This window comes from Chroicocephalus ridibundus, chromosome 2, assembly GCF_963924245.1.
Source record: "Chroicocephalus ridibundus chromosome 2, bChrRid1.1, whole genome shotgun sequence".
In the NCBI taxonomy this organism is placed as follows: domain Eukaryota; kingdom Metazoa; phylum Chordata; class Aves; order Charadriiformes; family Laridae; genus Chroicocephalus; species Chroicocephalus ridibundus.
Window position 1 is genome coordinate 42586754 of NC_086285.1, and position 27781 is coordinate 42614534.

General features: G+C 41.2%; 1 protein-coding gene across 8 annotated transcripts in view; it reads right to left on the reverse strand.

Annotated features, from left to right (window-relative positions):
* The window catches only part of THRB (thyroid hormone receptor beta), a 177149-nt gene that overhangs the window by 123001 nt on the left and 26367 nt on the right, over positions 1 to 27781 (reverse strand). For 6 of the 8 annotated variants that reach the window (XM_063325195.1, XM_063325194.1, XM_063325196.1 and 3 more), the window contains one exon: positions 8101 to 8130. The exons of 1 other annotated variant lie outside the window; for it this stretch is intronic. The gene's annotated coding sequence lies outside the window, so the exon portion shown is untranslated. Of the gene's footprint in view, positions 1 to 7848; positions 7868 to 8100; positions 8131 to 27781 lie in introns of those variants that run through there. One more of the 8 variants, XM_063325201.1, reaches the window with a different exon arrangement.

Genomic DNA, 27781 nt, shown 5'->3' on the forward strand with positions numbered 1-27781 from the left:
AAATTTTATTATTTTACCTTTACCTCTGTGGTGTTGGTTTTTGTTTTTGTTTTTTTCCTGTGGTTATTAAATCAAAGAAAGCATGATTGGTTTTTAAATTAATTTGCGAAAGGACAATGAAAGATGTTGATGGCTAGAAAGATGCAAACAGGTTTCTAAGAGATCAAAAGAAAGTGAGCATTAATGAGCAGATGTGTCCTGAAAGTTTTCTTAAATGCAAGCACGATGACTGTCTCAAGACTGATTCATTACAAATACAGGTCTGCCTGTCATGGTACTGGGGAAGAGCTCTTACTGACTCTTGAGTAGGAAGGGAAAGCAGCAGAAGGAGCCTCAGTCAGCAGTTCACACTTGAAGGTAAAATACAGCAGACTCCATTTAGTCCTTGCTCCCTCTGCAAACAAAATCATACCAAGTGGAAACACAGGAGGAGCAAGAAACCGGAGTCCTCGTCTCCCATCCTCCCGTTTGATGAGAATCACGAGAGCTGTGGCGGTGGTAGGAAGCCATCTCTGACCCCCCCGACCACACCCCAACTTCAGCGGTACCCAAAGCCCACAGAGAGCTCATGCCCTCCAAGGGCCACGCTCTGCCGCTGCTCTTCACAGAGCAGCTCAGATAAGAAATATTCCCTGCGCACAATATCCTTTCGTACTACACAAGTGAAACCCCTGAATAAAGAGCCCGGTATATAACACAAGATCAAGGAATTAGAAACTAACCAGTAAGTGCGACTCTGCAGAGTCCCCTTCGGTCACCAGTTGGGCTGGCGTGCTTGAGGCAGCTTTGCGACTGAAAAGCAACGCATTTGAGGCTGTGTTTCTTCTCTTTTTTTCAATGTAATTTTGATGGACACAGTTCACCATACAACTCAAATCAATCAAACAGGCATGCCAGCTTGCAGTTCGGTTTATGGTCTTCTTTTGGGGTTCTTTTCCTTTTTTTGCAGGAGGGGGGCTTTTCAACTTAGAGATAAACTTTTCTACGTCAGGAATAAAATTAGCCGTCAATCCTGGCTGGCTGCACCTAACATCCATTTTTGAAAAAAATACATTAGGATATACATGGATTTTACGTTGAACTTCCTGCTAGACTGCATCTGCGCTTACTTGAGTAAAAAGTTAGAACTTCTACATCTCATGCTGCCTGAGGGAACCAAAAATATTAGCGCTGATTAAATATTTATTCTGTAGCAACATGAAATCTATCATGCTACAGAAAATTATTTTGAATGATACCTCTTCAACAAGGCTGTGACTTAGAGCTTTTCCTCTTACTAAGTTACACATTCAATAAAAATACAGCTGGGCCAAGAAAACTCTGTTTTGTTTTGGCAAAGCATCAGACGGCATCTTCTGGTTTGCCAACACAGGCAGAATCTTGTCTAACTGTGGGATGCTCTTGGATTTACTACCTATTAGCAAAACTATTAAGAAGCACTGAAAGGTTCCAGCCCCTTTTACGTATTCTCAGTTGAATCTCATTAGTTTGCATGCTCTCAGTTTGCACACAAAAATAAAGCAGTCTTTTCCTACCTCTCAGGGAAAAATTAATAGGAGAGTGTTAAGTCTCATGTTACTAGGACTTCATTACTTTTACAAGCTATGCTAAATAATTAAACTGCACTTGTCAAATAAGCGATTAGAGAACGTTTTGTGCTGCAGCATATGTTTTTACTGTCTGTTTACCTCAATTGACAAAATTAAATCTTTCACAGAGTCTCCTGCGCAACAGTGCAAACAACTGAGACCCTAAACTGGGAGAGGGGGAGAGCTGGGGGACTCAAAGGACAAGTGTATATAGAATGTGATTAAAGAAAGAGCACTGGATTAAAGCCACAGATGAGAAAATCGAAACAACAGAAGCAAAGCTTGCTCTGAGGATGCTGCTGAATGAGAATGACCTAGAAGCAAATCTAGCTAATGCCATTTAGATCTGTAGCAACTTCTAGACAGGCTTTCTATGGAGTCGCAGACCCTTCAAGTGGGCGAAAAGGCAGAGAATGGTTACATGTTGCTTAGAGAAACTAGGGCTAATGATAGTCAGCCAACATTGACTTTCCCAACCTTTAATTTACTTTCTTACGCGTATTCCCACAGTAATATATGGAGGGGAGGGGAGGCTTTGGCTAGTGCTAATAGCAGGGTACAGTAATTTGAAATATTCTGTAGTTAACAGGATCCCTCAGAGCTGAAATAGAGGGGCTATGTGAGAATTGGCAAAGGTAGAAAAATGAGACCAGCAACCTCCCCTTCCACCACATCCCGAAGGCAAGGCCATTTCTGTAATGCCAAGAGATGAAAAGAATTTCTGACGCAGTGCACATTGTCCCACCTGCCTCCTTTCTGCACAGGTATGTCCTTTGGAGCCCACACCGTTCAGTGGGACGACCCACACAGCCAAATGAAGCAGATGTAGCCAAATGAACATCTGCCTCCCCCGCTGAGGGGAATTGATCCGTTTGGCCAACCTGGCAATTTTTCAGCAGCAGTCTTCTAAAGGTTACTCAAAACAAAACACTGTCCGGCTGCAAATCCCTTCTGGTAACAGCCAGACATATGCTGTACCAGCCTTCTGCTACCGGAGCCACATCCATTCTCCCGGGGCTGCAGCAAACAGCAGGACCTGCTGCCCTCAACATCACCGTCATGTTCCAGTTGGACTCGGTCAATGAGCGCATACACACAATCTGCTGTTTTTCAAATGTGCTAGTCACCGAAAGCCACATTTCCGTTAAGCGGGAGAGAACATTCCCGATACTCCCGTTCTCTCACGGCAGCAGAATTTCCCTGAATCGACACTTTTTGCGAGGTTATGTAACAGCGAGTACAGCATGCTTAACTCTGATCTGAGCAGACACTGCCGGCACAGTGTAAGCACCAGGGTACTTCTTTACAACGAACTGTGCCCCAACCCAGCATGGGAATTTAAAAAATAAATTTAAAAAAAAAAAAAAAAAGATATATTTATTTCTTGGAAGAGAAAAGCAAGCTACCCAGGCAAGATCATGGATTCTTGTATAGGGGTTATGAAGTAAACAAAGTGCAGGAAACAAGATTCAATAGCTTTTAAATGCAGTAAAGCTGAGCTTTGAAAGCAAGCGCAGTTCTTCAATATAAATAACAACTTCAGGACTGGTAGTGCATTGGAAAGGAGCCAAAGGAACTCCCCAGACCTCAACACAACTCCTCCCTTTTGTCATCTGGAGTGCTTTTACAGAGTTGCCTGAACTGAAAGAAATGCCACGGAAGCTCTAGCAATAACCAAAATCAATTTTGCAGCTTTGTGTGCCACCGTCCAGTAGAGGCATTTCTTCTGTGGTACGGAAGACTATTTTCCTTTACATCAAATGACTTAGCCACGAGCTTTGACACAGAAGAAAAGAGCAGCAGTTTGATGGCTCAAATACATTCACTAATGGAGACAGCAATTTTTCTTCCGTGGCACAGCCTCCTGCACTCATTTTCAGAGCTGAAGTACCCATTAAGAGTGACTCAGTGGTAGCAAAAACACGCGAAAAAAGGACATCCTGAAGTTTGTTTTCAAATAATCTCCACAGGCAGTATTATGGCTATGAGGAATTTGTGAAAACCATAGGTATGTAATATATTTTCAAGAGAGATGCGTAAGAAACTTCACAGTAAAAAATCACAACTGTTATTGCACAGCCACCAGCCAAACATGTTTGACTCCTGAATAACCAAAGTCTCCTTTTTACCTCACTGCAGCCACGAATCCCTTACCTACTAGCAAGGGTAATTAACCGTTTTTTTTATCCTTTTCCAATCTCTTGCCCGCCCTCACCTTTCTCTTTTTCTTGGATGTCCATGAAAGTAGGTGTAGCCTCCATGTGCAGGGACACAGACTTCTTATCTGAGCCACCTTCAAACACAAGGGTATTTCTCTTCTCTATTTTTGTTTTCCTATTGTTTTAGTCTAATAATTTTCCCAATTCAGGTTTAGACTGCCACGTGTACACCATAGGTACGGGTTAGTCCAGGGAGGGAGAGCAGTAGGGATGGTCAGAGTACGGGAACAACAAGGCAGGTACCAAGTGCCCACCACCTGACAGCAGGTCGGGTATCAGGTATTCTGGAACACAAAATCCTTTGATAAGCCTGGGCTCACCCTGGAATTACCCTGGGTAGCTCTAGTTTCTTAAAGTTTTACAGAAGAGCTTTTTCACAGATCTTTCAACAGAGCCAGAATTACATGAAAACTCTCCTGGATAATTTTTTTTCGCATGCATACAGCCAGCACAACTCTTAGCTATTGCTCCTGTCCATACTGCTGTGGAGTTACATTGTACATTCCTCCTACGTAAATGCAGTAGGATGACATAATTCTGAGCTCAAGGTGATAGATTTTTCCATGCGCAAGATTTTGCACAGTAACTCCTGATTAGTTTTGGACGTTGAAATTAATGAGCTTATCAAAGTAACAAAAAAGGAGCCAGGGCCATTCTTGTTGAACACAGTGTTTCATGCTTCTTCTAATAAAAAAAAATTACTTTTTTGATCAACCATTTTTATGTATTTTCTATGAAAAGGATCTGCTGCCTCTGACCCGGTGAAACAAGGATGCACTTCCCTGCCTCTGAGAACGGAAAGGCGAGTATCCTCCACACTCTCTCAGTATCCCATGTAGGCCCCAGAGAAAACATACAAGTTTTTTCTTTTGCGGTTTTGGGCAAAGCAGATTATTTTATATGAGGAATTCTGCATAATCTGCTAAAAATTTAACCTGCTCTTTCTACTCTTAGGGATATTAAGATTTCAGATACCATATTTGGCTATAGAAAATCGCATGTGAAAGATGATGGCACTGTGCTCACAGAATAACTGTAGGAAATGCTGAATTCATTCAGATTTTAGTTACATCCCAGAAGGGATTCAATAAACATGACAGATAAATTATTACTTTTCAGTGCTCTCATAGAATCGGCTAGGTTAGAAGGGAACTTTAAGATCATTGAGTCCAGCCATTAAGCTACCACTGCCAAATCCACCACTAAACCATGTCCCTCAGCACCACACCTACACATCTTTTAAATACCCCCAGGGATGGTGACTCACCCACTTCCCTGGGCAGCCTGTTCCAATGGTTGATAACCCCTTCTGCGAAGAAATTTTTCCTAATACCCATCCTAAACCTCCCCTGGCGCAACTTGAGGCTATTTCCTCTTGTCCTATCACTCTCAATACAAAATGCAACCTACTAAGTCAGTCAGGTGAAATATTAGAGGATTATGCAGCAAGATGTGTCTATGGGCTGCTCAGACAAGAGCAGAAGTTGTCTCAGCACCAGTATTTACGACCGGGGCAGGCAAACCCTGCGCAGGCAGCGGCGCCGTACCCACCACCGCCTTTCTTCAAGGATCTCCTCAAAGACTTTTCAACCTTTCACCACTGAAACAAGAGTGACCTGCTCCAGCTCTGATCTTGGAAATCCTGCGGCTGCCTGTACCACATAAGAGCCTTTGTTGGTGGAGATGTGGATTTAAAAGGCCTGAAGGAACTCTTAGGATAATCTGGTCTGACTTCCTGCCTGGCACAGGCCGTAATACCTCACGCAGCAATTTCTTTACAAAGCACAAGAACTTGTAACTCTACTAGACGATATTTCAGAAGGAGATCTAATCTTGATTTAATTACTCCAAGTGATCTACCACATTCCTTTCTGAGCGTTTCCAATGGTTAATTACACCTACAGTATCGTATTTCCAACCTGAACTCCTCTTGCTTATCTTGCTGTGTTTTTGTCTGTTGGAGCCCTATCCTATCTCCCTACACAGATATTTTTAGATACCAACCACATCACACCTCAAAATTCTCTTACCTGAGATAAACAGTTTGCCAGCTTGGCAAATCAAAACAGGGATTCCTGAATCCAACGCACAGCAGCTGTGGCGGTACTATAGATAGCTTTTGACTACAGAGACTAAAAGAGAAAAGTCAATTCAAGTGCGAGGGGAAGGCGCCGAGCACCTTCTTTAACAAGCTTTCGCAGCAATCACCCATTTGTAAGACCTGGAAATTTGGGATAAATAGCACTGCAATCTGTAGAGATTCATTTTTAACTTAACTAATAAATCTAGCTCAAACCAGATTGGTAGTTACTAAACACTACAGTTAACTCATAAAGAAATAGATGGCTGATGGCAGGTGGTTTTCTACTACTTGTATGTCAAAATCACATAAAAATCCTGCTAACAGAATGACCCAGTACTTCTGCAGGCACTGCCAAGGCGGAAATCCAGGAGTGAGCAATATGTACCCGAAAATACTTCCAGTTGTGACTCTGGGAAACAAAATGAGTAAATTTCCACTACTGCTGTCATGCTATATTACTTAGGCATATTACTTACACGTTTATATTACTGCAGCATTCAGAGGCTCTGCATAAGGCTCTCTTGTGTTAGGTGATCAACTACAAACAGAGCAAGCTTAATTCATTTTTGCAGCATTTGCCCAGCTCGTGTATGGCTGAATCCTGCTAAGGAGACAGAAGGAGGACTTGTGTCCTCCCTGGATCACAGGCGCTGATGAGATCAGTGTACAAAGACCGCTCAGAACTAGAATTTCTTCTGGCATTCACTAAATCCCTGTACCACCCATGTGATTCTCAACACATTATAAAGTTCCTTAGCTGGCTGACTATTCCAGAAGGGCTTTCAGTCATTCGCACTGATTTGGTGTGGAACAGCAGCATCTTGCTGTCTCCGAGATATATTATATATGCGCACACCTTTGTAACTGCAAATACACGCACATACTCTCCACATACTAATACAGAGCAAGAATATGCAGAGCTAGATTGTCTATTTACAACATGACTCTAAAATTTTCCACAACAAAACAACGTGATATGACACCTCATTACTTTTTCACAACACTTCTGTTTTTTTCCATTAATATTTCACATTTCTACTCACTTGTGGTTTCAAACAGTTTACATTTTGCATAGCTTAACTAGTATTTTTTTTTTAGCTTCCATCTTCCAAGGATGCCCCTCTGCAAATCAGGAACACATTTTATGTAGGTGTATCAACTTTTACTGGTTTAAGATGTTAGTAGGTTGAAAAAAACCAGTCCTTTTAATCACACTTCCATTTGGAAGGTGTTTGACTTGAAATAAGTGCATGGAATCCAGCTAACAACGCTGCAAGCTTTTACTTTAATCACCGACAAAAACCAAAACAGGCAAATACGAGAGGAAAGAAAAACAGTGACCAAAAACACCTCCCTTCCTCGGTATCCTGTGAATCGCTAGTGAAATTGAAACTATTACCTATGACTGAAAAGTAATTATGCATTTCTGTAATGCTGCAAACAGGTTTATACTGCAGCTGCCTGTCAGAAAAACTTGCTCCCATAGACCATTTATGTTATTTGACATAACTGCTTCCTTTTCTACATTTTCTAGGTAACACAGCACGTGAATGTCAGTATCCTCACTAGCAATAAAAGAAATAAAAAGACAAAACCCCCTTTTTTAACACCCCTTGCTGTTGGTAATATATAGAAAGACGTTCTTCTGCTTTTGCTTATCTAGCAGACACACAGAGAATCCATTTCCAGAATGCAGCAGCCTCAGTCGCGTTACATAGAAGAGGAAATATCCGCTCCTAGGGAAGTGCACTCCCCCTCTACAGACACACTTATTTAACTATGTAAATCATAAAGTCCCACCACCACATCTCAAAAAACAATAATTTACTACAACGCTACTTATTTTATCAGCATATACTCTAATATTTCCTTTTCAAACTGCAAAAAAGTTCTCCTTATAAGTGAAGATGTTAACTGTCTGAGTAGTGAAAACCATAGTCTGCTGAAAAATAATTACCTGTAAATTCCTTAAAAGCAAGAAAATTTCCAAGTCTATGCAGGTATCTTATTTCGATTTAAAGAACAAATAGTGTCTTAGTAACAATAAAAAATAGTCAAATGTCGTTACACTCATTCTGCAATACTCTCCTTTCACACTGACCCACACCATTTCTAGGACCTACTCTGAAATACTGAGCATATTTGTTAAAAAATACCTCCAATTAACTTGAATGTCTTACTAAAGTGGAATTTAAAAAAAAAATCTTACCTTATTAGAGCTTCATTTTCTGTTCTTTCACTGAAAAGAGTAAAGAAATCTGTATTAAAGATCCATTTTGCAAAAAGTTCTTTCGAAGTTATTATTTTAGTTTCACTTCAATTAACACCAAAACTATAGGGTTCTTTTTACATAACTGAAATAACTTTCCATTATTTTGGAGAGTTAATCATTCTCAACACTCTGGGATGGAAGCCTTTATTTATTTACTATCTTAACTAGCTGTTGTTTCTGAACACACATTTCAAATGCTTTGGAAATATCAATACAACTAATTGATCTAGTCAATTCATCACTTAAACGGCAGGCTGATTAGGCACACTTTATAGGTTTATTTTCACTGCAGGCAGTATTTTACGACCAGTATTTGTATTGCTATTACTTTTATTTGACACTTGAAATTTTCTATTATAAGATGAACCTGCGTTGCAGTATGCCTATTCAAAGACTGTCCTAGCCTGGAAGGTTTGGTTTTTTTTAAAAGCAGCTATTTTCTGCTCCATCCCAAAACAGGTGGAGTCAGCGGCGGTTGTAGAAGAATGATAGCGTAGAGCCATTTCATTAAACACCTGCTTCAACTCACCCCAAATGTCACATTTCCCAATAGCTTACCAACATACATCACATAATCTGAAAAAAAACAAGTAAGCTTTAAGACTATTCTGAAAAAGCTCTGGCATGACTCAGAACAATCAATGAATTTTGAGGCCTGCAAAAATATCAATTAACTTCTCATTTCTTTGTGACTTTCGTTCAGTCCTCTGCAACCAAGGAGAACTATTTGCAGGCATCAGCATTATAATTGGGAATTAGCTTCTGGTAACTCTGAAGTAAATGAGAAATTTTTGCCACTAATATATGCAAGAACAGAATCACACTTTATCTTATTACATTCTGTAAATTAGCATAACACACAGCATGAAATAGAAAACAAAAAGCCAAGTCTAATAAAATCTGACAATTATTATTGGTATTTGTTGAAAAGCAGAGAAAATCATGCTGAGTCACAGCCAATGCATCTCAACCTCTAGCACTTTCTGTACACTTCATTAGCCATCAGTCAGTACGGTTAGAAATTTACAGATGAAGGGAAAACAAGGAGAGACCTTGTTCATCATTGTCAAGGTCAAATTCAAAGCCTGGCCTCAGAGCACGCGATCAATGGGGCGGCTGAAGAGATGAATTCTCTGCTCTCCGATGAAAATACTGTCTTTTGGGGGACAGAGGGGCTAATAACAGAGTCTTCTAGGAATGGCTGGGAATCTGTCAATCTGAGGGAAGCAAAGCTTAATTGAATAGTAGAAGTGCCTCCTCCCTTAATTTAGACCATATTCACCTGGTAATTAATGAGAGACCTATAAAATGAGCCTGTTTCGGAAACAGAATGGGTAAACTTATAAAGAGACATTCCTGAGGTGTAGAAATACATTAGATTAATCATCCATTTTGAGAAAAGGCATGAAATCTTGTTTTTATGAATCAGCTCATCAGAGCTGACATTTGCAATGTCTGATTTCCCACAAGGGAATATCTATACATGTATACCTTTAAAGGAAGAGGAATAACTGTAAGGTCATTTCAGTACATAGTGAAATATATAAAAACCTCATAGGCTTAATTTTCTAGAGCTCTTTCTGATAATCGGCTATTAAAACACGCATGAACAACAGATTACTTCACATTTACCCGTCTGGCTTTAGGTCCGGATCACCCACCAGCGGTAACTTAAGAAAGGTTTTGCACGCGTTGCGGGCATCAAGGGACAGAAGCAGTAGGTATTGTATCTCTGGATGCTACGCAGGGTTTCAATAGGATTGAGGGGGATTTATTAGAGCACGAGCCAAATCCTTCTTACTTTTCTCATGCAAAACACCCATTGAAGCTAGCCAGAGTGCAACTGAGGACACAGTATGTCTCTGATTCTTTATTACTCACCTGTCCCAATACTACAGCGGGCCACAGCACAAAGTTTATGGGACCAGAATGGTTCTTTGCAGGCCCGGAAGGGAACATCTGACAGGACAGACTGTTTTAACCACAAAGCAGGTACAGAGGCAAATCTGAAGAAGACTGAAAGTCATCCTGGACTTGTGACAAGATCCACAGCTTTTGAAGCAAAGTATTTCTATGTTAGAAACACTCACAGCACAGGCTGCTTTAAAGCATATTTAACTCATCCTACGTTCTTTTAAAAGAAGGAAAGCTGACTTTGGCAGGGTTTATGACTCCCAGGAAAAAAACAATAATCCTAGCATGCTTAAAGAAACAGTTTGCATAAGTTTCCCTGATCTGATCTAGCTGTTGATAACAGGACAAGCTGTAATGAGGGCCATGAGCACCTCCCATCATACGTTCTCACAGGCCCTGCTGCCTGCCTAGCTTGATGGTCTCAGTAGACGTTTGTCCAAGAGGATCACATCCTAGAGGAAGAAGGACCCGTTATTGTTCTCCATCAGGTAGCAGGAAGCTTCTCTCTGTCTTCAGATGATCTGGCTTCTATCCAAGTGGAGATAACCCCACCCCAGCACGCCCGAAACCACAGTGGGTAAGTGAGTGTTCAACATTCCCTGCAGAAGACACGTCAGGCTTCCTGCCTTATCTGCCCCTGTCACCTTGGCAAAGAGTTTCACATGGGCTCTTTGCTTTCACATAAAAATATGACGTTTCCTGTTAACTGCTTGCACTGCTTTCATGCTAAATGACCTCCTTGCTTAAATGGAGGGGAAGATCTCTACAGACACACAAAAAAAAAGAAGACATTTTCATTGCAATATTCGGATGTGTCATATTTCTAAGCATATGCCTCTTTACAGTAAAAACAGTACTTGTTGCCAGTCACCAAATGTGTTAAATTTGAATGCGCTCCGGAGAGATTCTAGCAGACTGCCTCAAAAGCACATCCATACAATTCAGTTAAACTAAGCAGACAACTGTCCACACTCAGAGACAAAAGGCTCTGTAATTTCAGCAAGGTATTTACCATTATCCTTTCAATTCAGATACAAAAAAACCATAAATCTTTTTGCAAGCTCCATCTTTTCCAGAATAACTCCTCTTGAATCTCTTTTGTAAATACTAACGCACAAAAAAACTACTGACAGAGATTTTTTTAACAATGTACCTTGCTATCAATGCTGTTCACAAGTCTTCTTAAAGAAGACTCGCCACCGACTTCAGGCGAACCACAGAAAACTAATACTGCCAAATTGATTAGACAGCAGAATAGATGTAGATGAAAATATCCCCCTTTACCAGACTTAGAACATTCTTGACTGCATGGAGCTGTACGCATAAAAGCGTTCCTTTTAGTCTCAGTCATTGTTATTTCATCTTTCCTGTTGCATGCTTTTTATCAGAATTTGCAAAGCTGAAGATAAAGCAACGTATCTTGCCATAACCAAAATGTGGGTTTGATCCCTATAATGAATACACCCAATTAGGTAAAATAAGTTCTTTCCAAATGATTCAGCACTTATCCAGAACACAGTAGGAGAAAAGGCATCCAGATGCACTTCACAAAACTTAGATATAAACGACATATCCTGCCTAAGTCTTTGAACAGATATCATGTTAGGGAACAGATGTCATATGAGAGACTCTTCTTCTTCTACATATATTATTATCCAACAAAATCCTATTAACGCTCTTAAAAATTACTTTTAGGCTCCTGAAATCCTTCACAGACCTCTTAAATTAGAAAGAAACAACGAGGGGAAAATTCTTCAAAGTTACGAAAAGATTAAAATCTTTTCAGTCTTCTAGACAGGTTCACCATCATCCCAGAATTTGCTTCAGTTTACTTTTGTAGTCCCCACAGGATGCTCTGATGGTCAGAGGTCCACAAGGAGACTGACTGAGCAAAACAACTGCAATTTCCTTTTTCACAAAAGATCACTGAGAGACAACCAAGCCTGGAAAGGCCACCGAGTTCTCACTCCATCTCACTCCATCAGAGCCAAGAAAGGACAAAGGGGTGGAGGACCAACAATCCTGACCAGGAGATAAATTCATTCCTAATGCCACTCCAGTAAGTTTGGCTTTTCAGTTTTTTAGCTGTTTAGCAGCTAAGAATTAAAATGCTTGTCTGTAAAAAAACCTAAAACAAACCAAAAAAACCCAAACAACTCAGAAAAAAAAACCAACAGGGAAAATCTCAGTGACCTCCCTCAGCAAAGTTCTTGCTCAAGATGCAAGGAACTCTGCTGGCACAGAAACATAATTTAATTCTTCCTGCCCCACCAGTCTTGACTCAAGGCCATTTGATTTCACAGTTCCAGCACTTGCAGTAGTTAGCAAGTTGTGCCATGCACTTTGTAGAGCAAAAAGCCATGACTGCAGCGTGCCAGAGTCTAATCTGTGACAGGCATTTTCATTTCTGAAACTCTACACAGCATGCCTTGGATTGTTTGGTGCTTCCTTAGGGAGACTCGGTCTCTGTGGGCGCGGGGAGGCTGTGGATATGCCTGTGAGCACAGTCTGAACGCTGGGACCTACAGATGCATCCTGAGAATGTTTACTACCAGTACAATGCTAATCGTAATTATCATGTGGGTATACGCTCACTGCAGGATAAAAAGCTAGCAGAAAGCCTGTGTTTAGATTGGACAGCAAAGACAAGATCCTAGCTGGAAGGCAGGAAACACATAAAATATATCCATATAAGGCATATGTAGAGATTAAAAAGTAACCATCATTGCCAAAAAACTGCATGTAACCCCACCCACAGCCATAGATGCCCACACATAACCGCCAACTGCAAGAGGAACATGTGGTCTGTGCGCTGCTGCCCCACCAGCGTGACCAGCCACAGAGCCACTGCCTCATGTCTGTCCTTCTCCCCAAGGAAGAGCTGAATGTGCAGGCACGTTCCTCTTTCTTCACCCGCCATTTACGATTGCTTTTGATGACTGGTTGTCATAGAAATCATAAAGTTCAATGATTTTTTTGGATGACAGTCCTCCACCTTGGTCTAAGAAGTCTTAAATTTCAGCCAGGTAGCTTGATCCAACTGTTCTGAGGTGGAATAATGAGGAAACAATAATCACCATTACTACTGTTGTATGGTTCCTGAGACCATCCTAAAGAGCTAAAAACTCACAGGTGCTTTACTGAAAATGCTACGAGTGCACTATGCAGAAGCTATTATCCTCTCCGGTAAATGGTGAGTTCACAGACAGTAATGTCTACAGTCCTGTTTTGCCAGCATTTCCATTCCAATCCTCCGTTTTAATGATGAATTAACAAGATTAAAATATACTTTGGCTAGTAGACCTTCAAGTTGCTATTTCATTTACATTATAAATGTTAATGCCACAATTTTCCTTGACTTAAAAAAGGACAAGGTAAATTAATTCACTTTTAAAATAAAAACTGTGCCAAAAATAATTTTTTCAAGTCCTCAAACTTATTTATCCACTCTTTTTTTAAAAAATCTACTATTTGTGCCATTAAAAGGAAAAGCGAAAGTATTATTGCAATGTAGGGATTCATAGAATTCAAGAGAACTAAGCAGATCTCAGGAAAGGACTGCCCTCCTGTTTTATTGTGCATAACACAATATATACCCTAACCCTCATTATTTTCTCCCTCTGAAAGGTATCTAAGGATGCCATCTCTGTAGGGCCTGGACCAGTGCCACCGAAAGCGCAACGATGCACATTGCAGCCAACGAGAAACCTTCCATTCACCTTGGGCTTGAAAACCTTGCCTAGCATCAAAAACCCAATTACAAAAGGCATCAGGATGTTGAAAACAAGCCTTCATACTTATTTTTGAACTATCAATGCTCATCACTTTTCTGCGTGTTGCCCGAAACTTCACAAAAAAATAGCAATAGTCAAATCTGAGGGGAACCTTCAAGCTTTAAATGCAATGTATGAAGATGGTGAAGTGGAAAGTTTTGGGGACTTAGGGGTATTCATCCCACATGTGTTTCACCACATACTGCAGTTACTGCTGGAAGTCACCACTTCTGAGATCGGTGGTGCAAACAGCACCCTGGTGTTTCGTCCTCTGCTCCTTCAGCTTGCTGAAGAGGAACCCAGAGGGCAGACAAGCCAAGACAGCCGGAACAAGGTGAGATACTTCATCCTTAGATTCAGACTGTTTTACACCAGATGCCTGATTTTAATCATTATCCATATGTCTGAGTAAGCACAAACTACATCAGAGATAAGAGTTGGACCTTCAAACCTTGTATCAGAAAGCACGTATTCTTCTGCACATAATCGCCCCATTGCCCCTAGTTTGTCTTCTATGGGATGGCAGAATTAAAAAGGCTAGGATCTTCAAGGATGAATGTATAGTAAATATTGCTGCACAATATGCCCAGCCAGTGAATTCATTATTGAGTCCTGGAATAAAACACGACAGACTTTGTTATGTTATCTTTTTCAGGGTGCCAGTCCCAATCCAACACATCCCAGAGCTTAAAGCCTGGCTGCCTCCAACTCGTGATACTTCCCCCAATACTTAGAAAAAGTTGGTAGTGCCATGTTCTGCTTGGGATGGCGGATGACAACCATCATACCTGCACACTGGATTGCAGCTCTCATGGTAATTCTATCCGAAATTAAAGCAAGAAAGTTCTATGAAAGAAGAGGTTTAACACATGCACCTAATGGGGAAAAAATTATGGTGAACCAGTCTCTAGTACATTAACTGTGATTTGTGATCAAAAACTTTGATTTTAAGATTATTGTTACGTTTCTTTCTTCTTTTTTTTTCTCTTCCTGTATAGCACGTGCCCTCAAATATATCCCAGTAAATCGTCCCAATACAGTTCAGAACTGTGGCGCAGACTGCAGGTTTTGAGCAAGGAGTTATGTCCTTAAGCCTTGCATACATTTTGAAAGCTATGAAAAAGACCCGAAGAACAAATAAAATGGAAATCTGCCATTTGAAAGTCAGTGAAAGCAGGCTTAGAGAGGAGAGTGATTTCTTCTTATTTATGGTACAGTAAAGGTTTTTAAGGAGCATTGTGCAACAACACTGTATAATCATCAGGCCAGCAATTCCGCTGCAAAGCGTTTTTCAAGTGGCAGGTTTGGTTGCCGATACAAGAAATAGACAATGAAACAGAAACAGGTATTTCTAAGAAGGGCCTTGGAAAATGTCTCCCTCTGCCCAGTATATACAGCAAATATAAATCTTCACTGTAACACAATTACGTTTAAGTAGTCTCTGCAGCTGCCTAACTTCTCTTCATCATTTGTGGAGAGGTGGTGCTAAACGCTGCTAGTGACAACGACATCATTTGCTAGTGATAACCAACTATGACTAAATTCAAAATATTGTTGAATCAAGATTTTGTGGCTAAGCTAACAGGATAGAAGCCTTAAGAAATTATATTTGCTTTATTTTCTGGAGCTAAGGTCAAGCCTGCCAAAGCTCCAGGTTTTTTTGAAAGGTGGAATTGGGCTAAACTCCGATTAAGAGACAAACTGACAGATTTAGACATTTGTTTAGTAACTATGTAGTAATATACCAAAGCCAATCTGTTGCAACTGCCTTTTATGTTTATTTCTACCAAAGGAAATCAGAAAAAAAAATAATCTATCAAAGTACTCAAATTCAAAACTGCCATCATGCACACTGAAGACTTCTGAATGCACAACTAGCAGGGAATGTGAAACTGGTATTTTCCCCATTTTGGATGGTCCACAAAAAAGGCTTCATTTACATTTCCGTATTTTTAGAAAGACAGTATTCACTTGTTTTTTCCCCCAGTATATCACAGATAATACTCAGCTGCCGGGTTTATGAGGTATTTGCAGTTGTAACTCAACAGACAAATCCTTTGTTACAAACAGAGAACAAATAATGGGGATTTACAAAGCTGTAATTATACTGAGAGGGTTTATGCATAAGGATATATTAAAAGAAATACTATACGCCAAACAATTTTTTTTTAAGAAATCCTCTGGGCATTATCACCACTTACACTAAGGACCCTTTTAACACTACCATAAAAGGGATTTAAAATGTATGTCATCCCTAAAGGATGCCTGCAGTCTCTGCCAAGCTCTCCTACACAGGCTGAAGTTGGTAGCACGTACCGGTTCTACGGTTAGCAAATGATGATAAACGAGCAGAGCAAACTTTGAGCCCAAAAGCAATAAAGCACACTAAAGGTAGATGAGGTCCTCCAGCAACCAGCCAAAGCACATCAGCTGCTGCAAGTCCTGGCAGCGGAAGGGCAGCAGAGACCACAAACTGGTGCCCGCGGTCCCCACCAGCTGCCGCCGAGGAGCCGCGCGGTTGCATGACGAGCAGGAGCAGGAGAACAACTGACCAATGAGCCCACTGGGGCTACAGGTCAGGCTCACTGCCGACACCAAGTGCCATCAGCACGGGAACAACAACGCATTAGTTGAGTAGCATGCTGCCAGGGACAAAGACCACGTTCTTGCCTTTGTGCTGGTCTACATGGACAAGAAAGGCACCTGGACACACAGGAGTGGAATGCCCCAACCTATGGTGGATGCAGACAGTATTTTGGAGCTCCTGTTTCACCAGCAGCCTCCTGAGGACAGGCACTCCCTGTGCACCAGAGACCTGTGGGGGACCCATAGCGGTTACAGCTGTGTCAGAGGATGCTCTGAAGCAAACTGCCAGCCAGCTTGCCCCAAGACTAGAGAAACGCAAAAGCAAAGATGGCTTCAAGCATCCCACTGTCTGAATTAAAGAGGATGTTAGGTTTCACTTCAATATATTACATCAGCAGAACATAGCTGAGAAGTTATTTTCCAGTATGGTGCACATTCTTTATTTAGTTATCGATGGCTACCATGATTTCTGTTCTTGTTAAGTCAGAAGATTTCTACACCTCCTCGCAATAAAACATTGAGCTGGGAATCACAAACAAAGTCAAAACATTTTGTATAAAGTTATCCTGAGATCCTTTTGACCCTACTGGCTTATTGTTAACCTAAAATGGAAGAATCTGACTGTTATTCAAGAAACTATAGTAAATAAAACTGGAATTACTTTCCCAAACTACTTCTCTAAGATCAGTGATTCATTATCATAGTTTAAATTTTGTAAATAATTAATTATTGGTGTCATGCAGAGTTATGCATTGGATTTTTAAGGTTACCCTTCAACACACGGGAACAGCTGTTAGTGCTATATATGACAAAAAATGCATTAGTTTATTATTAATTGCATTGATGCAGGCAGGCATTATGATTAATTAGATGGTCAAGAGAAATTCAGATCCAATGCAACAAGACACCAATACCCCGAGTAATATGCCTCCCATGTAGAACCTTTTTTCTTAATATATTAATTATGATGTTTTGACCTCTGGCACAGATCCCTGAACCAGCCAGGGCTGCAGGAAAGCAGCGCAACAGGAATGCATGGGGAGAAACACAGTGGTAAGAGGCACGTGGAGCAAACCCAGGGTGCAGGGGGAGCTGAGTGGTCCCGATCTGACAGGAGGGAGGAATAGGTAGCATCACCTCCACCAGCCTTCCATGTCAGCGTGCCAAAAGGAGATGCTCAAAGCCCACTGGTAGAAGAGCGGGACAGAGAAGCAATTTGGGGAGAATGCGGGGGACAGGCAGAGGTTCACAGTCTTACAGCCCGATCACTCTGAGGCATGATTCCATGTCCATAGGCAATATTAGACACAAAATATCCTACCTTCCCTTCTCTCTAATTCATTCAGAAAAGGCCTTCATACTTGTTTTCCTTCCTGGTTATAAGGAAGGAATTCTTCTCTGCACCTGGGGAGGAATAACCCCATGCACCAGTACAGGTTGGGGGCTGACCTGCTGGAGAGCAGCTCAGCTGAAAAGAGACCTGGGAGTCCTGGTGGACAACAGGATGACCATGAGCCAGCAATGTGCCCTTGTGGCCAAAAAGGCCAATGGCATCCTGGGGTGCATCCTGAGTGTGGCCAGCAGGTCGAGGGAGGTCATCCTCCCCCTCTACTCTGCCCTGGTGAGGCCACATCTGGAGTACTGTGTCCAGTTCTGGGCTCCCCGGGTCAAGAAGGACAGGGAACTGCTGGCGAGGGTACAGCAAAGGGTTACAAAGATGATGAGGGGACTGGAACACCTCTCTTATGAAGAAAGACTGAGGGATTTGGGTCTCTTCATCTGGAAAAAAGACGGCTGAGGGGGGATCTTATCAACATTTATAAATACTTAAAGGGTGGGTGTCAGGAGGATGGGGCCAGGCTCTTTTCAGTAGTGCCCAGCGACAGGACAAGAGGTAATGGGCACAAACTTATGCATAGGAAGTTCCACCTAAACATGACGAGGAACCTCTTTACTTTGCAGGTGGCAGAGCACTGGCACAGGCTGCCCAGAGCGGTGGTGGAGTCTCTTTCTCTGGAGACATTCAAAACCCGCCTGGACGCGTTCCTGTGCAACTTGCTGTAGGTGACCCTGCTCTGGCAGGGGGGTTGGACTACATGATCTCCAGACGTCCCTTCCAACCCTATGACTCTATGATTCTATGAAATGCATCAGAAGTACAATATGACAAAGCAACTGAATGCTGCAGCTAAGTTACAATGGACTAGAAATCTGCATTTTTTATTTTACAAAAGAAGAGGTTTCATTCCATATAAAATTTCAATATTGTTGGTTGTTTTTTTTATTTCAGGCTCAATCCATGGCTTTCGTATTTGGGATTGGTCATATGGACTATGTAATGGAAAAGCTCTATAACTTATCTGAATCATTATTTTATTTTGTTCTCCCATGGTTCCAATTGTTCATCGTTAATGAGATCCAGCCATAACATCTCATTGTACAAAAGGCATACTCTGTTTTAATCAAAATCTTGGGTAATGTTTTGGATGGCATCTTTAACAACTTGGACAGAATATTCTGTGGTTTCCTCACCAACAAAGAATCAAAATTATTAACTATGAACACATCTTCCACCAAATGCTGACAGTTCTTATCATGTTATTTTGATGAACATCTGCCCGTTTCATGGAACCATTTTAGATTTCATTGGATTTTTTACCTGGCTTCTTCACTCAAAACAATAATGAACTATAAACCTGTCCCATAGGATGCATCCATGGCAAACTCCTAAATAATTTTTTAATTTCTCCTTTTATGCTATGCTGAAAGTGATGCTGTAAACATAAAAGACGGCTGTTATTGATAGTCTCATCTATTTGAAATCAGACTTGTTAATTTATGATGTTCAAATGATTTTCCCCATTGTTATAGCAGTGAAGAGACAAAGTCCAGTGTTTGGGAATGAAACACACCAAGCAGCTCATGCTTACAGTCTTCATAGCTGTATTTTGGTGACAAGGTACTGATTGAGGTGATCCTCACAGGTATTTACTGATGACAAAAATCTGAAAAATGTCTCCTTGGCAGGAATAAACACAGCACTCTGCTTTTCCCTATTGACGTACAAATTGTCATTCAATGGCACTTTTGATCTCGGTGCTGCTGTTTTGAGAACCCTTCCTAGGTTTTACACTTGGCTCTGTTAAGATTTACCCTTTTCTTTTATGTCAGGCCACTCAGCAACTTCTTTCCTGCCGCTTCCCCCTGCTACAGCCCCGAGGAATCACAGACTGACAAACTGATGGCTGCTGTTCCCTAATCACCTGTTGGTGGCAGCTCCATCACCAGCTAAAAGCAAAAAAAAGGAGAAACAGCCACTGAAATCTGTGCTGTACACAGTGCTGTAAGGATTGCAAAGAGAAAATTATAGAGACTCCTATTTTCCAGCTAGAATTGTCCAGAATTTAGGAAACCAAGATCATAATGGCTTATAACCATGCAACTACACCCTCTGCCTGACTGTAGCATAAAAATTAGCAATATCTAAGATACTGTCTAGCCATTAGTTACTCCTGCTTGCCTTCCCTTTGCAACAATACAGGCAATAATGCAATCGTTTTATAATAAATGACATTATATCCTAAATTATATCATCACATTACACTGTATTATGTAATTAGAGCTAGATGTAAAAATTTGTTTGCTTTTCATCTTGTAACTTTTTCAAATTATGAAAAGGTTTCAATCACAGCCTGAATGGAAATCTAATAATCTATATTTGCACATACGAGTGCTGATTTTGGATGCCTGGGCATTTCGCTGACGAACTGAAGTGTCTTTTATGGAACCTTGTTTCCAGTAAGAACTGAATACCATCTTTCAGATGTTTTAGGTTATGCACTCTAAAATGGCCTTATGCCAAATCACGAGTCACTTTTGAAAAATTGAGACCCTGTATCTAGTATCAAAAACCAGAAAAAAATAAATTCCCTAACTATTATCAGAGTGGCACCATAATCTGGAGAGAATGAAAAGCCCACTTTGGCTGGTTTCTTTCCAAAAACAAAACAAAACACAACACCACAGCAAAAATTTTCAACTGAGAAGTTTAAAAAACAAAACCACACAAAAATAAGGCTCTCTCTTAAATGGGGAGAAAAATCCTACTATAGATTTCTCACAAATTAAACATCATCTGCCTGTATTCTAGAAGAAAAATTGAAATAGGGGTAACAAAAGCTTGCCTACTTTTTTAACGTGGTCGCATGTATGCAACATCAGCCCATTTCAAGCACTGTGCCTCTAGGATTTTAAACCAAACATATCATATTCCTACCATGGAATATAAATGCTAAGGGTCAAAATCCAAAAAAATTTACCCAGCAAAACTCTCATAAGCAGCAGTCTGCCCGCCCAAGGCTTGAAGAAACGACATTTCAAAACTCTTCAGTTCTGCTTTGCCCTGAGTTTACGTGTGATTGCTCCTGTTGCACAGCACAAAATCCTGCGTTCACGTGAAAAGCTACTGAAAAGCAGAAAGCGGTGGGACAGCAGCCCGCTTCCTCGTTGCACAACTTTTATATGCGTAATTCCTAGCCAGTTTGGTAAAGTGACTGACAGACATAGACTTTGGGGAGGAAAAAAAAATAAAATAAATTCAACGTAGCTGAAATTGTGTTGGTTTAACGCTATAGCACAGAAGACAGCAGCTCTATACGTCAGCAGGAAAAAAAAAACAAATCGCTTTTAATAGACAAGCCTTTAGTGCCACTAATACAATCTGCAGTGACATTTTCCCCTGTTATGCAAGCCGAAAGCTAAACTTTTGCTTTCGTACACTATATTGCCTATCTCCAACACAGCGCCTTATCAGCCTTCTCTCCATTTTTAAGATATTTTAGAAGCAAAAGAATGGGGACTTATCAGATTCTTGAGATTCTAAAACTCCTGTTTTCTTCCGTTCTGTGTTTATGTTGCCACGCAGATATCAATTCAGACAGGCTTCAGTAGGAAATGTTATTTGTTCAGTTAGCACGGCTCATATTCTATGTCTAACAATCTCTCTGAGAAGTTTAACTCTCCACAGAAAATAATTCAAAAGGTTAAGAAAAAAATTCCACACAGAAAAGCCGGGATTTCAAAAATCAAGGGCAGTCAATCCATTCTATCAGTGTGATTCCCTAACACCTCTTTTTCTAAATTTCAGGAAGAAAAGGGAAAAATCAAGGAAATGGGTAGTGCGAGACATCACCAGTTTTATAACCCAGGCATCATACAGAATGTAAGAATATCTACCTTTGCGGCAGCAATTATCCTTGAAAAGGTTTTCAAAATGGCATGCAGCAGCAGACTTGGAGAGATCAGGAACTGCCCGCAGAAAGAGTGAAACAGATAATGACAGACCTGCCCTGGTAAAACATCAGTTTGTAACTCCAAAATACTTAAATTCATAGTTAATTCTTTCCCAATCGTCCTGTCCATCTCCTGTTATCCACCTCAGTGCTGCCGCTGGGTAAAGCTGATCTCTTAATCCTAACCCTTTCAAGACAGTCCGCTCCGATAGACAGGCTTGTTTTTAATGTATTTTGATAGACAAATAAAGCTCTCTAAGTGCCAACAAGTCTGCATATTTAGGATTCAGTCCTCAAAGAAGTGAGTGATTACAATCTAGTGATTTTGCAAGACAAGTTCATAAGGGCTATAAATACAGCACATAGCATCAAAAGACCTCATCAGCCAGACATCTGAGTACCAGAAGGAGATGCAAAGCATAAAAGAAATCAAACCTTCAAAAACAACCTACCAAATTGATTAGGCAACACTGGAAGAATGAGTCTTACAGGAGACACTTTATTGTGTATATATGCCAAACATGTTTATGATTTCTCTTAAAAGACCTATCTTGCATTATCCTGACAGTAACAGATAGTTCGTGTCATGCCTGCCTTCCCACACTGTGTATCCCACAATAAACAGCGCTGCCTGCGCTAGACAGAATGTCGCTTCCAGGGACATACCGCCTCCTGAAAGGGTATTAGAACTGTCCTATGCGGATGCTTTCAAAGCTGGACCATGAGCAGAAATCTCCTGACTTTCCCAATCTGAGGAATTGGGAGCATACCGCATACAAGCAAAGCCGGGCTACCTGCCCATGCAAGAGTCACGCCAACCGCTTGACCAGCTCTGCAGAGTGGGATGCAGCCTGGAAGTCTCCTTCTCCCCAAGAAGAAGAAGAACTGCCCATCTGCTGAACCATGCCGCTGATGCTGCCACATGTATCTGATGGAAAGCTGGCTCCGCGTGAAGCGTTCCGGCAGGAGCACAGGGGTGGATGTGACACAGCAGTGGCCACCGTGCTAACTCACTGCGCAGCCCGGCATGGGCTTTCCTAGGATGTACCGATGCCTGGCTGCCCCCCAGACAAAACCCTCGGAGACAGAGCAGAGCACATGAGCGCGCCTGTCAGCTCCCCAGCCACAGGATCGGGAGACAGTTTCGAAAAGCATTTACACGAGGAGGACAGAAATCCATGAAACCGCTAACACACTCGTTCAGAAACCTCAGGATGCTCATGCAGGGGGCAGTGACTGGAATTTCAAATATAAAATATACCATCTACCCTTATACCAGAAAATGTTCTCTGTCTTCCATCGAGATGGCACACAGGGGGGGAGAAGACGGCCCACGCCCACCGGCTGGAGAAGACTGAGAAACCAGCAACAACTGACACTCGGCCCTTTTTCAGAAAACAGATGCTGAACTAGACAAGCAACGGGAAGCAAAACAACCTTAAGCTGTCTCAGCTCAAAGGGAATTTGTTCCTCTTTACAGCCCAAAAAAGCACGGGGGGGCTGTATTTCCCTTTCATTTTCTTTGGGTTTGCTTTCTTCTTTTATTTCAGACAGGTCTCAAGCTGGTAAGGCTGAGAGCAATCTCGTGTTTACCTGGCAGACCCCCAGCTGTGGGTAAGGTCCTCACATCACAGTCGCGCTACTAACGTTTTTCTCTCTAATTATTTTTGCCCAGTTTTCTATTCTCTGGGTCAGAAAGCAAGGAAGAGCTTCAAATACTTAACGGGGATGCCTCCTCCGAAAAAGAATTATCCAGAAAAACTGCTATTCAGGATTGATGAAGCCTCAGGTCTTTTCTACTGAGGCATTTTGAGCCCTATAGGCAGAGGAGAATTTTCCATTTATCGGTCAGCAGAAAGGGAAGGGCTTTCCATCAGGTGGTTTTGAAATTCTTGGTCAAAGGTTAACTCGGCTTTTAGCTACAAAGTACAGAAAATCTTGGAGGCTGAAAGAATACAGGGGTAAGGGCTGCCCTGAAAGCGAAACTTCAGAGGGATGTTACCAACCTGAAAGCTGTGGATGAAGGCAGGTAAAGCTGCCTCTTATACTACACCTTTCCTCGCGAAGCCACCTTGGCTTCACAGACAGATCCTGAGAAGCAGAAAGGCAAAGTCCGTTTCGGGAAGTTTAAAATATAATCAGATTTTCTGGCTGGCAGCCCCGCAGAAGGAAAGGCAGTTTCACTAATTAAGATCTGAACTGCTGCTTCAACTTCAGTTTTTCATGATGTTACTAGATATTTAAAAAATATGGGACTCGTTCATTGCAGGGTGCAGCACCCGCAGGGCAGTGAGTAATGGCTTTACTCTTGCTTCAGTACTGGCAGCGGCATGTTGGACTGGAAAATGAACCTCTATTTCCTATCTATTTTTATAATCAGTTTATCTATCATCTGCTTAATTCTTACCCCCATAGACACGACAGAAACATAACATTTAAGTCTCAGTACTACGCTGAAATACGTTCACGCCGCTGCCATTGACTCAGGCAGCTAACTGGTGACACCGACTCGTCACCGAGGACAGCACTGGGCCCCAAACAGTACGCCTGCAGTCTGTATGAAAAATCCATGAGCTAAATCTTTTCACTTCTTTTATAAATAGGAGACAAAACGAGAGAGTCAACACTTAGTCAGCCAGGGAATGATTCAAAATCTAAACCTACACTATCGTTTTAAGGGAAGGTAACTGGGAATAGAGACAGAGCGTATCTCCTTCTCATAACAGAAAAAGGACAGGATTAAGTTATTCTATTTTACGCCATTTTTTTGCTTTCATTAATTGAAAAAGCATAAAATCCCAACCAAACATAGCAGCAAGAGATCAGATACAAAATAGAAATCTGTAGTACTACATGCCTGAGTGTATTTTGCTGCAGCCCTGAAGTCATGCATGTTCCTGAGTGCTGGTTTATTTGCAAGCTTTCCTGTTTCTCTGAACACAAACATTACTTTTGGTATTTTGTAACTAGCTCTATATTATGAGGTGATATTAGCTGGGGGGGTGACAGCTGGCAGGAGCTTTTGAATCGAAGGGTCTCTCTCTCCAACTGATACACACGAGGCTCTGTATTAGCTCTCACAAGATGCACTGTTTACTGAAGATGATTACCCATGAGTAAATAATGAGTCATGATAACCTTAAAAAAGCAAACACACAGAGTTAAAGAATAATTTCTAACATGGGTAAACAGACCACGCTGAAAATTGAATCACTTACGTGCATTTTTTTCCTAATAAAGTGTTAAAAATTAGAAAAGCTATAGAAAATAGCCATGATTAGATAAAAATGTGTTAGAAGATCTCAGAAAGGCTATGTCTTTTCTTACGTCTTTAAAGCAGCATTTAAAGACATACAAATGGGTAAACACAATCTTAAATATATGCAGGAACAAATGGAAGAGGGATTTTTATTTGGATGACACAACACAAACACGCCGTGGCAATTTTGTCATTCTTGACGGGTTACTGTACGACACTCCCAAACAATGTGGCCCATTGAAACGCTCCGTACTGGCAATCAGGCAGGAAAGGAGCACTGTAAATCTAACACTGGAATTATAACAGGCAGGTAAACTGCTCCTATTTTTCCTACACATTTTCAGATGACTTCCCAACACACTGAGAATTTACTGTGGAGGGATTCATCTCCAGACAATCACTGACTGTGGTAAAATACTCTCCCCTTCATTATTGCTACTTCCGTGTGTATCTTATCTCTAATGCTACGCTTCCAAGTTCACCGTTAGGCTCCTGAAGTTCCTCCGGGGAGTAGGAAGGGAGAATGAAGGTTATGAAAAACACGCTTATACCATGTCCATTCAAAGCGCCATTTGTCTGTAAGGACTTTGCCTATAACAGTTTGCTGCCAGCCACTCTGCGCAGACACCTGCAAAGCTCACGAGTGGTTTTAAAAGAAAAATTAAATGGAAGCTAGTGATCCTTGTGGCATCTCAGCAGCTGTGAGTGGTGGCTCCAGAGTGACAGTAAGAGTCCAAGAGCATAAACATGCTGTACTGTAACCGCGCCTTCTCACATAACCTTCTGAAATGTTTACTTGTAAGGACTAAAGCAGAACAGCCTAGACCCTAAAAATTAAATAAAATATTTAAGGACAATAAAGAATGATGCGAAGATAGGAAAACCCATGCACCTAATCTGCCTTCTTTGTGAACACCTCTCCATTAGAAAAAGATCCAGATTGAAAGTTGAAATGGATGCCGTCCAAATGTTAGGATGAACGCTCTTTACTTGGCATGCTACATTCTGAAATTAAGGAAGCCAGGATATATTTGAAAATTTCATGAGGATGAAATAGTCACGTTAGATTTCTCTGGGCAGCTGGGAAGAGCACTGCAGTTTTACCACGACACCTCCGTTCAAGGCTGGGTACGGCCACCACATTTTGGGGAGTGCTGCCCAGCTGGGCTACCAAGCAACTAGGGGAACACAGACCACACCTGGTAGTTCTGACATGAGGACAGGGGTGCTTTCCCCCCTTTCTTCCCTGTGTACTTCTCCTAGCATATTGGTCTTGAAATGTAACCTCTCGTGCTTTGACCAATCTACAACCTCCATATAGTTATTCACAGTTCAGGGTTTTTTTTGATATTGTGTGATTTTAAAACACAAGGTTCTAAAACATTGTCGTAACATTTTAAATAGCATTTTTTTAGAGAAGAACCAGACAGCTAGTGAAATGGCCAACCACAGAATGGATCACACAACCCGTCCTACAAGTTTCTTAAATTACAGACACTTACGCTTCTGAATCAGGGTCACATGTGCACATAACCTGCAATTCTACGAGGTACTCCTCATTTTTTGGCTGACTGATGATTCTTAAGATCACTGAAAAGGCACCGAGTAGCTTCAGCTGCCAATGACTGTAATAGAAAAGATGGCACTTCTTCCCCAACAATCCTCAAAACTTACAACGCTACCATAAAGAAAAGGAAAGGGAAGAAAAGACGAGTGCAATCAGAGCACTTCAACTAGAATAAAGACCCCTTTAGGGCACTTTATCTGCCAGTCTGAAGCTTAAAGGGAAAATGAAATAAAATCTAAAATGTCACATGCCCTTACAAGTTTATATACGCCTATATTAGGCAAATGCAACAGAATCCTGGTTTTGCTGTATTTTGCTTTATATAGAATAGAACTAGAATATAGACTAGAATTTATATATAATAGAATTTATACAGAATAGAATAGAATATTATATTATTGTGAGTGTTTAATTAAGAAAAAATACTACACTAAAAATAGGAAATACTTCAATGTGAGTATTTTCCTTTTTTCTTTTCATCACGTAAACTGCCCACATTCTCAATGTTGTTACACTAGTTAAATTAGGTCAAAGGCATCATTTAGTGTTCAAAACCAGAACACGTCACAACTACCAAAAATAATCATACAAGAGAGGACTTCAGGAGCTACCTACCCCTCACCCCACCAAAGTTGTTCACTCCACATTATACAGCTGCTGGTGCTTTACACAACTTAGATTCCTACCCATCACTTTCAAGGGGATAACACCATCATACACAGACAGAAGTCTTAGGTCCATCCCTTCCAATCAGAGAGCCTTTTGTTAAAATTAAAAGCCACTTTCACTCTTTACGGTCACTCTTTACAAACACTTTCAGACAATTCAGACACGCGTCGCCAATATACGTACGCAGACACCCTGCAGTCTTTGCTAATGCACTTTGCCTTTCGCTCCCTCTATTATTTTTCCAACACCTCCCTGAACTCTCTTCTGTTTAATCTCTTCTGGTGTAGAAAAAATAACAAATAAAGAGGGGCACACAAAAGTGAACACAGTGTCCCAGGACTGGCCATAGGAAACTGGTACAAAGCTGGGAAGAGCTGGGATGGCCAGAGAGTGACGCCACGACCTCTGCTTACAGCCATAAATTGTACCAGCAAAGCGACAGTGTTCTGCATGACCCTGTATTGCTTATTTTTTTCCTCTCTTCTTTTTTTATTATTACTGTGCCTGTCTTTGCTTTACCGATTCTAGTTACTTCCTCCAATTCGATAACGGTCTAACC